We start from the raw sequence: 14632 nt of genomic DNA, 5'->3' as shown, positions 1-14632 counted from the left end.
CCCTGCCCTTCCCCCTTCAGCCCACCTGTTTCCCACCTTTGGCCATCCCACTGAGCACTCCTGGGCCTAGTCACAAGCAGGAAGGGAAAGATAAAAGAGGGAGAGAGCAGGGGAACAAAGGAATCCTAGGACATATAAAAAGGGCAGAACACCTCCCTTTTTGGGATACCAGGATACCAGCTATGGCCCCTTCTCCTTCTGGGGAGGAGTCAGTTACCCCTATTTAAACAAACCCTGCTTCATACACTTGCCTCAGTGTACTTCTCTAATGTTCAAACATTTGAGGAAGCAGAACTCATCACTGGTGACCGATGGTACCAGTGTATGACCATTTTGTCAGTGTCCTGTTTTTTAACATGGGACTGATCTTAGATTGAACAAGGTGAATTCGCCAACTTTACGTGTGATCAAACATGGTCAGATATGGCAATTTCATCTGGATCAGCTTAAAAAGTCCTTCATTACAGGACTATGGTGGGAACTAGCGTGCGATGGGATGGCAAGTGAAAGCTGGTGTCTCCTCTGCCCTTGGTCTCCTGGGAGAACTGGAGCCCTCCATGGTGAGGAGAGCCCCTGCCTCCTTGAGGTCTCCTTTCCAAGAGGGGGAATTGGTTTGTGTTGTTGCTGTGCAGCTCCCTCGGGGTGTGGGGGTGGAGCTGAGTTCTCAGGTGGGGTTGGTGGAATGAGTGGGGAAGGGAACTAACATTTGATCAGCAGGTGCCAAGTTACAAAATGGGGAACTATACTTCTTAGCAAGTGGCTAGTAAAGCTCCTGAACAGGAGCTGGCCCACCCAATTACACCCATTTGCTCAAAGAACCAAGATAAAGACTGGACCCAAAAGAGGGCCAGGAGTGGAGAGCCCCATGCCCTATATATATGTTTCCATCAGTCCCTTCATCCCTGACCTGGGAGGGAGCCAGACCACTCTGCAACATGGGTATTACTCTTCTTGCCCGCTGCACAGCTGAGGAATCTGAGGCTCAGACAGTTTAAGTGATCCTCGCATAGGTACCCTCTCATAGATGGCAGAGCTGGGATTTGAACCCAGGGCAACCATGTACCCTGGTGGCATGTGGAGGATCACTGGGCAATGCTCTGCTCTTTTCTCACATAGCAGGATGGTATCTATGCAATAGGGGATCTTGTTCTTGACTCCAGAGGTGGCCTGAGAGCAGGCACATAGCCCTTCCTTTGCGCAAAGATACCAGCTGCCAGGTGACCCACTCCCTTAATAGTCATATGATCTTACTCTGGCCATTTCTATGATTAGGTGCTTTAGCTTCAAAGCCAAAGCCATGATCGTTCGCACAAAGCTGAGGATGTGGGTCCCTTCTTCTTCCTTCTGTGTGTGTGTTTGTGTGAGTGTGTATGAGTGTAAGGAGCCTCCGTCATGTATACCTCACCTCCCAGCACATTCTATTAAAAGAATTAGCCTTCTTGCTGACCAGGGCTCAAGGATTTGAATTGCTGCTGTCCTTACTCCTAGAGTGTTTTTCTGGACATCTGCAGTCCCTGTGCACACAGGGCTCCTCCAGACATGAATTTGTGGAGTCCTCTCCAGGATGGCTCCTCCCAGCCCCTACCACTCTGGGGAAAGATGCAGGGCCAGCAGATAGTTTTACTTTTTTCCTGGCCCCCAGTCATTTGCATCTTGCTTTATTGCTCTCTCATACCCTCTGCCTTGTCTCCACAAGCAGCTAAGAGGGCTGATTTGGACTCAGACATCCATGTGAACTGGTGAGTACTGTTGGAATGGGATGTGAGTTAACTGTCCAATGGATCTCTGAGAAGTCAGTGTGGGCTGAAAGCCAGGCTGACTCCCAATGCTGCCTTCTTCAGAGATGTTCTTCTCCTGTCTTTGCCCTCTCCACCAACCTACTCTGTATATCCAGAAGACCTTTCTGGAATGCAGGTGGCGTTCAGTGGCTTACTTAGCATCCCTTATCTAGCCACCTATCTAGCCTCATCATTTGCCACTTCCTTCCACCCACCCTGGCTGCAGTTATTCGGAACTCGTAGCTGTTCTTCAGGAAGCTTTCCTCTTTCCTGTCTTTGCACCATGGTATTCTCTGCACCTTCTTTTTTGTCTATTTGTAAGAGTGATTCCTCTTCAGTCTTGGAGTCCCAGATCAATGTCACTTCTCTTATCTCCGTGCTCTCTGCCCCTTCTCATCTCCCAACTCACAGGCACCCCACTCATACTGATTGGGCAATAACAGTGTGACATTGAGGTCCATCTTCATTCCTGGTGGTCTGATTCCCTCCTCTGGGATGGCCCTGGCTATCTGAGTCATCTTTGCAGCCCTGTCTCTAGACTAGGGCTTGACACATACTGATTGAGTAGATGGATCTAGATCCCTCCCTGACCAGTAACTGCCCTCTGATCATGGTACACTTGGTGGTTTGAATTGGCTGGTGTTGCCCCTCACTGATGACCTAGCTCTGCTCTGGCTAAGGGTCAGCCAGATCCCTGAAGTGTCTGTCCTGTTGGCTGCATCTGAAGCCAGTATAACAGTAGCAGTTGTGGCTTGCTTTTCTACCTCAAATTTTGAACTTTGTGTTTCATCCTGGTATATTTCCTTGTGTCATGTTTAACTCCAAATAGTGCTTTTTGCTAGAAAACCATAGGGCTGGCAAAACTGTCCTACCTCTTGAAATCCAGAGCCTAAATAACCACATTGTAAGCAGTCAGGAGAATTCCTGATTTGACCTGATAAGTGGCTCATTTCTATAAGTCAAATAAGACTCATCTCTATAAGTCAAATGTACAATGAGTGACATTTATGACAGCTGATAAATTGTTATTAATTTATGTCTAATCTGACCTCATTCTGTAAGAATTGCCTTTAAGTTAGAAGTTGCTCAGGAAGGACACAGTTATGTTAAAAAAATAGGTCTTGCTAATATTAGGGAATTATAGAATATCTCAAATAGGTTGGTCCTCCACGAATAGTGTTTCTCAAAATAGGGCCAGACAATCGTGTTCATCAGAATCCCTTAGGCCACTTGTGAAAATATGGATTCTTGGGCCCCATCCCAGACTCACTTAATTGTATTCCAGGGAGAGGAGCCCTGAAATCTGTACTTTCAATAAATAATTTTGATGTTTAATGAAGATTGAGAACTGGGACCTTATGGGCCTCAACTGTGTGGTGGGTTATAGTGATGCATGCTGTGATAGGGCAGGGGACTCTTCAATGTCAAAACGTCTGTCATTGGCATTACTTCTTTGAGGCTCTTGAGTCCAAATTCCAGCTTAATATTGGAGTGGTCCCTTGTGCTGAGGAGGCTCCAGGGAGAATGAAGAGCCTGTGGCAAGGCATGGAAGTGTGGAACGACCTGGTGCGTTTAGGAACTGCAAAGTACATCAGGTGACTTGAGCATACACACGGTGTGGGATCCAGGGAGAGTGATGTCCTTGGCCAGGTATTCATGAACAATAATGAGAGCAGATATACACTGGTGTGCTGGCGAGCTAGTATTTGCACACCTGAAAGTCATCACCTTTGACAAGTTGTCACCTGAGAAATATGGCTGGCATGGCAGATAGGGACTGAGACCAAGAGGGTGCATTTTGTGGTGAGTTCCAAGAAATTCTTCTGTCCTAAAGAGCATGAAGTGAACAGAAACATTTATTGTTGCCTCCAAATGGTAAAATGTGTCAAGGGGTTTTCTGAACAATTCTGCCTCTGAACTCTGCATACAACTCCCCAACTACTTTATCATCAAAACAGATGAATTCTGAGGTAAGAAGGAATGTATGGAACAGATTCTGGCATCACACAGACCTCGGTTTGTATCTGGGACCCATTTTTTATTAATTGTGTGGCTGGAGGCAAGTTGCCTCTCGTCTCTGAATCTTAGATTCCTCATCAATGAAATGGGTTGATATATACCTTTCAGAGTAAACCAGCTAACATATACAAAACAAAACACATGATCCCCAACATGCAAAGTGCTTCCTAGAAGGTAATGACTATTAGATGCCAGTCTCTTCCCTTGAGCCTTAGGTTATAGCTCCTATTGTTCCAGTTCCTTGGGTGACAGCTCCTATTTTCCATTTATTGGGACAGAAGCAGCTAAGAACCTTCTCCGTGGACCCTACTTCTCCCTGGATTCCATTCTGGAGGCATGAGCCCTGAGTCCCATTTGTCTGTCTGCCTCACAGGCTTCACCTGTGAAGTGGGGTGCTTAGTTCAAGAGCTCCTGGGAACTTCTCACATCCACCCTGAACACCTCTCACTTCCTGGCCTTGTTCTTTCCAGGATCCCCACAGGGTGAAAACAGGAGCCAACCCAAGCATGTCCTATATCACTTCTCTGACCACTGCCAAGATTCTGTGAACCCGACAGCTTTCATCAACACTTTCTACCATTGTGGGGGTCCTAGGAAACCTTTGCTTGATAAGGGTGATCATGAAGAAAAGGAGAAGAACAATGCTATCGATCTGCTCATTGTCAACCTGGCCTTCTCTGACCTCCTCGGGTGCTTCATCTGCCAGCCACTCACAGGAGTACTGATTGGATCTTTGGCAAGGTCCTTTGCAAGATGCAAGCCTTCATCCAGTGTGCGTCAGTGACAGTCTCCATCCTCTCACTTGTCCTTGTGGCCCTGGAGAGGCATCAGCTCATTATCAACCCAACGGGCTGGAAGCCCAGCGTCTCCCAGGCCTCCATGGGAATTGTGGCCATCTGGCTCATTGCCTGCTTCCTTTCCTTGCCTTTTCTGACTAACAGTATCCTGGAGAATGTCTTCCACAACAACCACTCCAAGGCTCTGGATTTTCTGGTGGACAAGGTGGTCTGTACTGTATCTGTACCACCATCGCATTAGCTGTACCACCTTCTTGCTTCTCTTCCAGTACTGAACCCCTCTGGGCGTTATTCTGATCAGCTGTGTACCTAACTACCAGCTCCTGTGGAGGCAGGGGTGTGTGTTCCTCAAGGGCACCTACAGTTTACAAGCTGGGCAGGTGAGAAGGATCAGCTGGATGCTCATGGCAATGGTGGCTGATTTTGCTATATTCTGGCTGCCCTTGTATGTGTCTAATACCTGGAGGAATGGCATCATGAAGTCATCCCTGTCTGTCACAGAAATCTTATTTTCTTGGCGTGCCACATGATTGCCACAGCTTCTACCTGTGTCAACCTGTTAATTTATGTCTTTCTCAATGCCAACATCAAGAAGGAGGTCAAGACCCTGGTGCTGACCTTCCAACAGAGTTCCCCCTTGGAGGAGTTGAGCATTTGCCCCTGTTCACAATGCTCTGAGTCTCTGAGGCTAAGTGGAAGATCCAACCCCATTTAAACAGGCCCTAGGTTTCTCTCTGCTACTTTCAATTTAGCTAATTGGACATGCTGCAACCTGGTGGTGGCAGCCCCATTGTTCAGGCACCTTTTTTCCTGCTGTGTCTAAAAGACCCAACCCGAACAATTGTAGAGGAGGAAAGGTTTATTTAAGGGCTCACAATTTCAGCGTTCTCAATCCATAAACAGCAGGCTCCATTCCTCATGTCTTGAGGTGGAGCAGAAGATCATGGCAGAAGACTGTGGTAGAATAAACCAGCTCACATGAAGATCAGGAAGCAAAGAGAGAGACTCTACTCCCCAGACATAAAATATATACCCCATAGCCACGCCCCCAAAGAATTACTTCCTCCAGTAACACCCCACCTGCCTCCAGTTACTACTTAGTTAATCCCATCAGGGATTAATTCACTGATTAGGTGAAGACTATACTCAATCATTTCTCCTCCAAGCTTTCTTGCAATGTCTCACACTGAGCTTTTGGGGGACATCACATCTAAACCATGACACTCGTCATTCCTGGATTTAGGGCCCAGATAGTCTGGCAAGATTCCATTTTTGCATTATTTGCCTTGTGAAGCCTGACCCTCGCATAGTTCTGCTGTTTATTTTTTTTGGGAGGATTTTGTTCCAGATTCTGCAGTTCATGGTGTACCTTGTGGCTTGAGCTACAGGATGGCAGAGCCAGTGATGTCTGGTTATAACAGAAAGGGTTCATTATATTAACTCAGCAACAGATGCCTGGTCTGGGAAACCAGGGAGTTTTGCCCACCAAAAACCTTGAGGCAACTGTGAAGTTAGGAAAGGAGCACTTGGAGAAAGAGCTGTGAACCTTGGTCAACCCCTGCCCGCTGGGACAGATGACATATGTGTGTATGTGCTTCACAAACGGCAAGAATTCCATAGATTCAAGGCAGTGCAATTACTGTGGTACCATTAGTATATCCAGCTGAAGAGGACAGATCCTGGTAGTCCTCAGGGCCTTCTGCAAAAGGAGTTCACACCCTACTACATTATTTTTCCCAATCACTGTGTATGTTACCTGTATGGATATAAATTTTCAAGGTTGTCAACACCTCATGAATGACATCTGTATTGCCATAGAGCACTTACCCTCCATGCCTAGGACAGGTTTTGGCAAGGGAGAGAGCCATTTCCATTGCAGATTAATGGTGAAGATGCCACTTGTAGCTGAGTATTAGACCACAGCCATGTGCCATGCTATGGTCCAGCATGGAAAGGAGTCAGGGGTCAGGCTGCTGTACCCATAGTCTCTTACTTGCCCTTCCTGTCTGCCAGGACCTCTCTTGACGAGAATCCTGGATACAAACTCTGTGGCCCTCCCTTGTGCTGACTCTCTACAGAGGCCTACAATCCTTAAGGCTATGTCTATAGCCTCCTTCATTCATGCCCTGACCACTGAGATGAATTGCCCTAGGCCAGTGGCCATGGTTTTGTTAAAGTGTTCCCAGGACATTGGCATCCCAGTACCCTTCAGCAGGAGTAGGGACAGGGATTCCTGAGTCTCACTTAATGAGTGGGAGGAGACTCATCTCTTCTATTCCTGGCTGAGAGGAATAGGAGAGATGGAGAAAGTGAATGTGAATGTCTCCCTTATGGAGGTCAATGCCTAGTTCCCTTGATCCTGAGCCAGGTTCAATGCTTGGTGTGGACCCACAGCCTGTACTTGCAGAGAAAGACATGCCAAGATTGTTCCTGGGCCACCTTGAATGGGATGTCCTAGCCTGGCTCTTTCTATTAAGAATTACCTTGCAATGGAATGGACAGTGACTGGACACTCCATGGTCCCCTGGGGCAAGGTATTCAGTGCCAGAACCCTCAAGGACCTCACTGTGAGAAGACGAGCATTGGCCCTGCACAGATGATCTAACAAAGGGTCAGGCAGCAGCAGACTGAGCAGTCATATGTTATCTTTGGTCCAGGCCCTGAAAGAACCTGTGCAAGTGACGCCTGAGACAAGTGCTCTTTGAGTCTTCTGTGCCCTTCCTAGAACTTTTTGTCCTGTCTCAACTTTGATCACATCTCCTTTTCAGTTCCTTTCTTTAAACCTTTGTCCGGGATTTTGAGGTGATTTTTTGAGTCACTGTCTTGGACACAGCTTGTGCTTCTCCTCTGGTGCCATCTGCTGCTGACTGATCCAGGTGACCATCTGGAAGCAAAGCCCAGACTCTGGCATACCTCCTGGCAAGATGTCATTGTTCAAGCTCTCCAAAGTATTGAGGTCCTCATGCTTCTCCAGATGATCTTATGCAAGGGCCTGAAGTTTGCTTCTCATCATCAATCTCAATGGTGCCAAGATGCTTGGGGACAAAGATGCTTTATGGTGCTGGCATATGTGAGGAGAGAAGCACCAGACTGAGTATGAAGGTACTTGTTATAGGGATGGGGTGGTGGGTGGAAGTCTCACTCACCACGTTCTGTTCCTCTCTTCCCTTGCTTAATGTGGCACAGCACAACTGAATGGCTGTTTCCTGTTCTTGGTTCCCAATGACCCCAGTTGCTTTGATGCCAGATCATGAACACTTGCTACCCAAAGTATGTTCAGAAGACTAGCAGCCTCAGCCTTACTCAGAGGTGTCAGATATGTTGAATTATTGTTGCCACTCCAGACCTGCTAAATAATAATCCATATTTTGTCAAAAATCTGCAGCTTAATACATGCACATTAAAGTTAAGAAGCTTTGCTCTAGGATTAACCTGGAGCTTAGGGTTACTGGGTGAGCACCTGTAAACACCCACTCTGGGAATCGAAGTAGAACTGTAAAATCCTCATTCCAGACAAGTGTCTTCAAACTCAGTTTTGGTTGGTCATCTCATCTCTGGCTTCCTGTGGATGTGTTGCTTGTGAAGCCTTGTCATTCTTTGCTAAATGCATATTTACATAATTCCACTCAAAGGAAATATGTCCATTGGCTTTTTTCTCTATTTCATTTAAAATATATCAACAACAGTTTTCCTTCTTGCTGTATAGCATTTTTGATAAGTTTAGAAATTGCTATGGTGAAAGTTGGTACCACTCAGTATCTCTTAAGCTCCCAGATTGGCCAGAAATTGATCTTGCCAACTCAATGGGAGTTAACCTTCCTACAGGGGAGCATCATGGTTGAGATTGGAGACTCACACCCACAAAGATTGCCTGGGAACCCTCAGAGTGCATTACCTTACAGAATCCTGGTTGTAAAAGTTTAAATCTGTCTAAATCCTTTTTAAAGAAATGATATTGACTTGTTTTCTCCAGTGTAAAAGTAATCATATTCATCCTTGAACATATGCAGTATATATAGAAATAAAGTGTTTTTTTTTTTTTTTAAAGGAGATCAACAGTAGTTCCAGCGTTCACAGATAATCACTACTTACAATCTGGGGACTCATGTTTTCAGTCTGTATATGAATAACTACAGATGTACGCCTTGTTAAAAGCATCTTTCCCAGTCCTAGCATGGAAACTGTTTCCCACAGCTCATCCCTCTGTGACAGCTTAGCATTCTGTCTTTGCATTTTTACAATCATCCAGTCAACAATTTTATATGAAGTTCACAGGTTTTACATGAAATTCTGTTGAAATAACTGATGGGATTCCCTCCTTCCTGAGGGATGAAGTGCTTAACATGCTAGACCCTATTATTGTTATTGTTATTAGGCCAAAAAATGAGAAGAGGTTGGGCTTGGAAGAGGGGCCCGAGTGTACCGGGGTCACCAAGGGGGCTGGCTCTGGAGGTCTTGGGAAACTGCAAACAGGATCCCTTTACAGCTTTGGGAAGGAGCAACCACCTCTGGAGGAAGGAGCCTCAACACGTCCTGCTCCTAGGGGAAGCAGCAATAGGGAGGGGCAAACCCCACCTTGCCCCAGCTTCCCAGTTTCCCTCCAGTGCCTTGTATTGGCAGGCTCCACTAGGGAGCAGCTGGCCACACTGACAGGGGTTTGCAGAACCTCAGTCCTCAGTCATGGCGTGGGATCTGTCACAGGTGCTGGGAGATTAAGGGCAGTAGCTTCCTTCCTGGCAGGGTGCTACTCAGAGAAGACCTCTTTGAGCATTTGCTCAAGGCCACAGAGCTGGTGTGTGGAGTAGCCTTACATCAAATCCTTTGGTCTGTGGCTACTCTCTGCTTGGCACCGCCTTAGGATTGCTGAAGCTGGTGCCTCCCCAGGGCTCAGGCAGAGGCTGGGCCATTAGACTCCAGGTTCAGTGGAAGCTGGGATGTGCTACCATGTAGGAGAGCTTACCTCACATCTGGGCCAAGTTACCAGGTGTGGGCTCCAATATGTTTCCTTGGGATGTGGGGGCACTCCAGAGTTTCTGGAGTCTTCTGGTGACTTTGGGAAAGGAAATACAGTTCTCATCTGAGCTCTATCCTCTCAGACTCTCATCTTACTCTTGCAATACACTCTGAACATGATGGTAGAGCACTTTTTAGAGTCCAGAGCCTTTGGGTTTGTCCCATCCCTTACTGTATTGCTGGAGTTTGCCATAAAAGCCTTTCGTGTTGGGCACTATCTGCACAGGCCTTCAGCCTTCCTTGAGAGTGTGTCTTAACTCACACAGACTCTGGAGCTGCCTGCACAGTAGCCTCTGGCCACATGTGTGTGACTACTCAGTACTCGAACTGTGACTTGTCTCAATTCACAGCTTCACAGTTTTCCTCCAGTTTCTTGTATTGGCAGGATCCACTAGGGAGCAGCTGGAGATGTGTGGAGTATGAATTTTCCCAGAGATTCAAAGCTAGCACCCTCCAAAAGAATGGGAATTGTCTCATTGAATTTGTTTAGGTTTATAATGTGTCAAATAGTAGTATTTTAGTATATCGGGTTGAAGTATGAAAATTAATGTCACTTTTTTTTTTCACCTTTTAGAGTAGCTTTAGGTTCCCAGCAAAATTGAGCCAAAAGTAGAAATATCCCACATCCCCCATCCCCCTCACAGCCTCCCCAACATATCTCCCTTGGGAGTAGTGCATATGTTACAATCTTAACCACTCATCACGATCACCCAAAGTCCAAAATTAACATTAGGGTTCACTCTTGGCTGTGTACATTCTGAGTTTGGACAAAATATAATGATGTGTGCCCACCATGAGAGTATTATATAGAGTATTTTCACTGCCCTAAAATTCCTGTATACTCCACCCATTTATCCTCCTCCTTCACAACCCAGGTCAACAACTGCATGTAGTTGGAATCATAAGGTACGTAGCCTTTTCACAGTGGCTTCTTCTACTTAGTAATATACACTTAAGTTCCCCCTGTGTCTTTTCCGGGCTTGCTAATCAAATCTTTCTTTAGTATTGAATAATATTGCATTGTTCAGATGTACCTCAATTTATCCGCTCACCCTGAAGGACAACTTGTTTTCAAGTTTTGGCAGTTATGAACAAAGCTGCTATAACCATCTACATGCAGGTTTTCATGTGGCTCTAAACTTTCAGCTTCAAGAAGCCCTGCTGCTGGACTGCATAGTAAGAATATTTTTTATTTTGGGAGAAACTTCCAAATGTTCTTCCAAAGTGTCAGTGCCATTGGCTTTGTCACCAGCTGTGGACGATAGTTGCTGTTGCTCCATGTTCTTGCCAGCATTTGGAATTTTCAGTGTTCTGGATTTTGGTCATTCTAATAGGGATGGAGCAATTGTTTGAGGTTCCCTGACAATGTTTGGTGGGGAGCATCTTTTCAAATGCTTGTTTGCCTCTGTGTGTCTTCTTTGGTGAGGTGTCACTTCAAGTCTTTTGGCCATTTTTAAAGTGATTTTTTTTTTCTTGTTGTTGAGTTTTCAGAGGTTTTGGTGTATTTTGGAGAAGTGATCTTTATTAAATGTGTCTACTGGATATATTTTTTCCCAGTCTGTGTTTTGCTTCACATGCTCTTCATCTTTTTTTGCTCTTTAAATGTACCTTTATCGATGATTTATGATTGCACTGTGACATGTGTTCTGTTCTTTGGGCAGTTCTATCCAAGTGGTGCCAAGTGAACAGGGGTGCCCTTTAAGCTTTCAGCATGTTGTCACCCCATCTCTCATTTCAAGTACCTGGGTCTTTTACCATCTTTGAGATCAGGGCATGCCTGGCTGTGGGCAGGGCCAACAGGCCTAAAGCCCAGCCTTGGGGAGGGGCATATGCAGCTGGTGAACTTTAACCTCATTATTTATTGGCACTTCTTCTGTGCCTGGTGTCACTGAGACCCCCTTGAAGATGGGCAGGTCCAAAACAACTACAGTGTACAATGAGGAGATCAGTTATAGAGCCAGAGCATTGTATAAGAGACAGTCATTCTCCATGAGGGTGTGTGGAAGAAAGGATACATGTAGGTGATAAGCAGGTAAGTAGGTTAGGAAAAGACAGGAGACACATGATGAGAAATGGTGGGGTAGGGGGCACCCAGTAGGTGTAAGGACCTAAAGCAAAAGGATCTGATGTATTTGGGATGTGAAGGTGTTTGAAGGTGAGTGTGATGTGGAAGTTCTCCTATCTCCAATTGAGCAGTTTGACTCTGTCATGTATGTGAGGAGACAACACCAAGAATTCCTACAGGGGCTGCCATTGTTAAATTTGAGGATTGGAAAACTGCCTTTGGCTCAGTGAGGAGAAGGGTTTCAGCAGAATGATAACTAACATATTCAGCTGATTCCTGGTTTCCTTTCCCTCTGCAAGCTGGCCTCAGGGAGAAACTGATCTCTTGCAGAATTCCAAGGAAGCTTGCTCTAGATGAATCCAGAAGATGATCAGTCCTGGTAGGACATAGCTGAAACTCCAGCCCCTGACCACACTGGAGGGGAGTTGATGTTCCTTGATCATGGGGCAGATCACCAGATTTCTGCACACCTCACTATTACTAGATCCTGTGTTCTGGTCCTACCTGATAAAAGGCTCTGCTTCCTTGACTCTTTCAAGCCCAGAATCCAGGGTCACTTTCCTGGAGTCTGACCTCATCCCGGCTTGGTCTCTGTACACTGCCCTGGAAGAGGTCAACATATTTGTTCCTGAGCTTATCTCTGCAGGGTTCTACCATAAACCCTGCTCCATCAGGCAGTGTGTGGGATGTCAAGCAATTTTCCTTTTTAATAAAGAGTTTGGGGTCTTCAGGCCTTTCCCACAATAATTTGCTTTAGCTTGCTAAAGGGAAGATGGTCTCATCCACAAGCAAAGAGTCCTATTGAATGCAGGGATCTGGAACAGGATGAGCTATGATAGGGAGCCCTGATGTGGCTGCATCCTCCTAGTCCTTCCCTCACTGTCCTGATCCTGGCTCTAGGATATACTTTCTAGGCATGCCCAGAACCCAAGAGTTATGGGCTCTGTTTCCAGTTCCAAGCCCTACACTTGTCCAGAAGAGGGGACTGGTCATTCAAGCAAACTTATTTGATCCTTTTGACTGTCTTCTCATTGTTTAATGGGCTATATATAACCTCTTCCCTGAGGTTTGGAAGTCCCTAATTCTCACTATCCTGAAGTTTCCCTATTAGTCAAATGGGGTAGAATATTGGACCAGAATATTTTCAGGAATCTGGGATCTTCTTAGAGCTTATTTCTTTATCTTTATGGGAAGTAGAATAAATGTGTAGTCTCCTGACCTTTCCATGAAATCAAGCAGAGGCCCTTATGACAGAATCAGTGCCAGGACCAACAGGTGGAACACCCAGTACACAGTGGAAGGTCCATAATTTTTGGTCATATCATGGTCCCATTTTAATGAGCACCATCCTTACTTTTCTGGCCCTGCACACCCAGGCCAGCGTTCTGTTAGTTAATTTATTCACTGAAGTTAACACAAGTCTTTTCACGTCAGAGCTGTGTAACCGACTGGTAGAAGCCAGATAACAACATCATTGTTTCTCAATACTGAGCATTGCATGGCACATGGTACTAAATAATGAGCCATCAATTTACAAAATGCTGAGAAAAAAATGAGTGATGTTCAGTGACCCACATCATGGCATTGCTAGCCCACCACTGGTTCCTGGGGTTGGGCTTGGGCCCAGCTGCATTCCATGACACAGATCTTCAGTGCTGACCCTTCCCAGGCAGTTTCTCTAGAGGACTCTAGGCCTCCTCCTCCCTCCTGCTTTGCCTGAGCTGGCCTGGTGCTCGGGACTGGGCAGTGTCAAAGTGTGTAAGCCTTGGGGAAGTGACACATCCAAATCATGTGAGGATTCCTCCTTCCTGGAGGGTCAGTCCCATAATTAATGCATCCCACTGAATAAGAATAAAATGGTGAGGAAATCGGCATTGGGTCCTAATTAAGGTCTTATTTCAAGGCCGAGATCATCCCAGGAGGCTAATCTGTAGAAATATAAAAGGGCACCATGAAGGCCTTTTTCAAATGTGAAAGCCCAGGAGGTTCACCTGTGGGAACTCTCCAGCCAAGTCCTTTGTCCCAGAGAGGTTGGGGTGATGTGGGATGGGGTGGAGAGGTAGGGGGCTGCTAAACGACACTCTTTCAATGTTGGTTTAACACAGATTTGGATCAGTAGTCATACCCCACATTAGATATACTGGGGTGCCACAAGGAGTCAAACATGTTTGGAAGTAGCTCAGCAAGGCAAATTTTATTTCTGCAGGAGAAGGTGTGCTACCAAAAAAGTCTGGTGAGCAAGTACACTTGAGCAGGCAGCCCACCTTATTTATCCCTATGCAGCAATGCCCCTTGTTTTGATAGGTGCTTGGTGTTATAAACTATGCAACTGCTAATTTTAAAATTGGGATGGACAACAAAATAAAACTAGGGTGAACAAAAGTATGACTTGACTAGCAACAGTCACAGCCCCTTAATCAATTCAATTCCTAAATCTTGAGTCAGTTCTATAACTGCTGAATTTCTCACTCATATCATGAATTACAGTTGTAATTTAGTTAACTTGTTTGTCTGTGTTCTCTTATATTTTGTTACATTTCCTTAAATTAATGTTTGTTTGTTTGTTTATTTTTAAACTGGGTTGGGCAAAGGGAAGGGCTATAGTTAAAATGACTATGATTGGCTCTTACATCCCAATTAAGGGTAAATCCTATTTTCAGAAAATGAACCACTGGACTTTCTATTTCTCTCACCCGAAACCATATAAATCTCCAAATTTAATCTCCAGCTATCAGGTTCCCTCCTGCTTGGCAGGAGTTTTCTCTATTTTCACTTTAATAAACCCTACTCTGTTTACTCTTCCCTTTCATTATTGTCCATGGATTTCATTCTTTAAATTTGCAAAACAAAACTCAGAAGAAAACTGGCAAAGCTGAGTCTAGTTTTATCTCAAAACTCTGGTTTCAACAGTGCCTTACTCCCCCAGCTTTGTGTCCTCAAAGTCATCCCCACTCTTTTGC

At 45.5% G+C, this 14632-nt stretch overlaps 1 pseudogene across 1 annotated transcript in view; it reads left to right on the top strand.

Annotated features, from left to right (window-relative positions):
* LOC308634080 (neuropeptide Y receptor type 4-2-like) overlaps window positions 1-14632 on the top strand; it is a 72823-nt pseudogene that overhangs the window by 17523 nt on the left and 40668 nt on the right. Inside the window, exon 3 of the transcript in view lies at window positions 4268-4806. The product of the transcript in view is annotated as a neuropeptide Y receptor type 4-2-like (transcript). The remainder of the gene's footprint in view (window positions 1-4267; window positions 4807-14632) is intronic.

Source organism: Spermophilus citellus, assembly GCF_964194105.1.
Source record: "Spermophilus citellus genome assembly, chromosome: 15".
NCBI lineage: Eukaryota > Metazoa > Chordata > Mammalia > Rodentia > Sciuridae > Spermophilus > Spermophilus citellus.
Note: the sequence above shows the minus strand (reverse complement) of the source record. Positions and strands in the feature narration are given on the sequence as shown.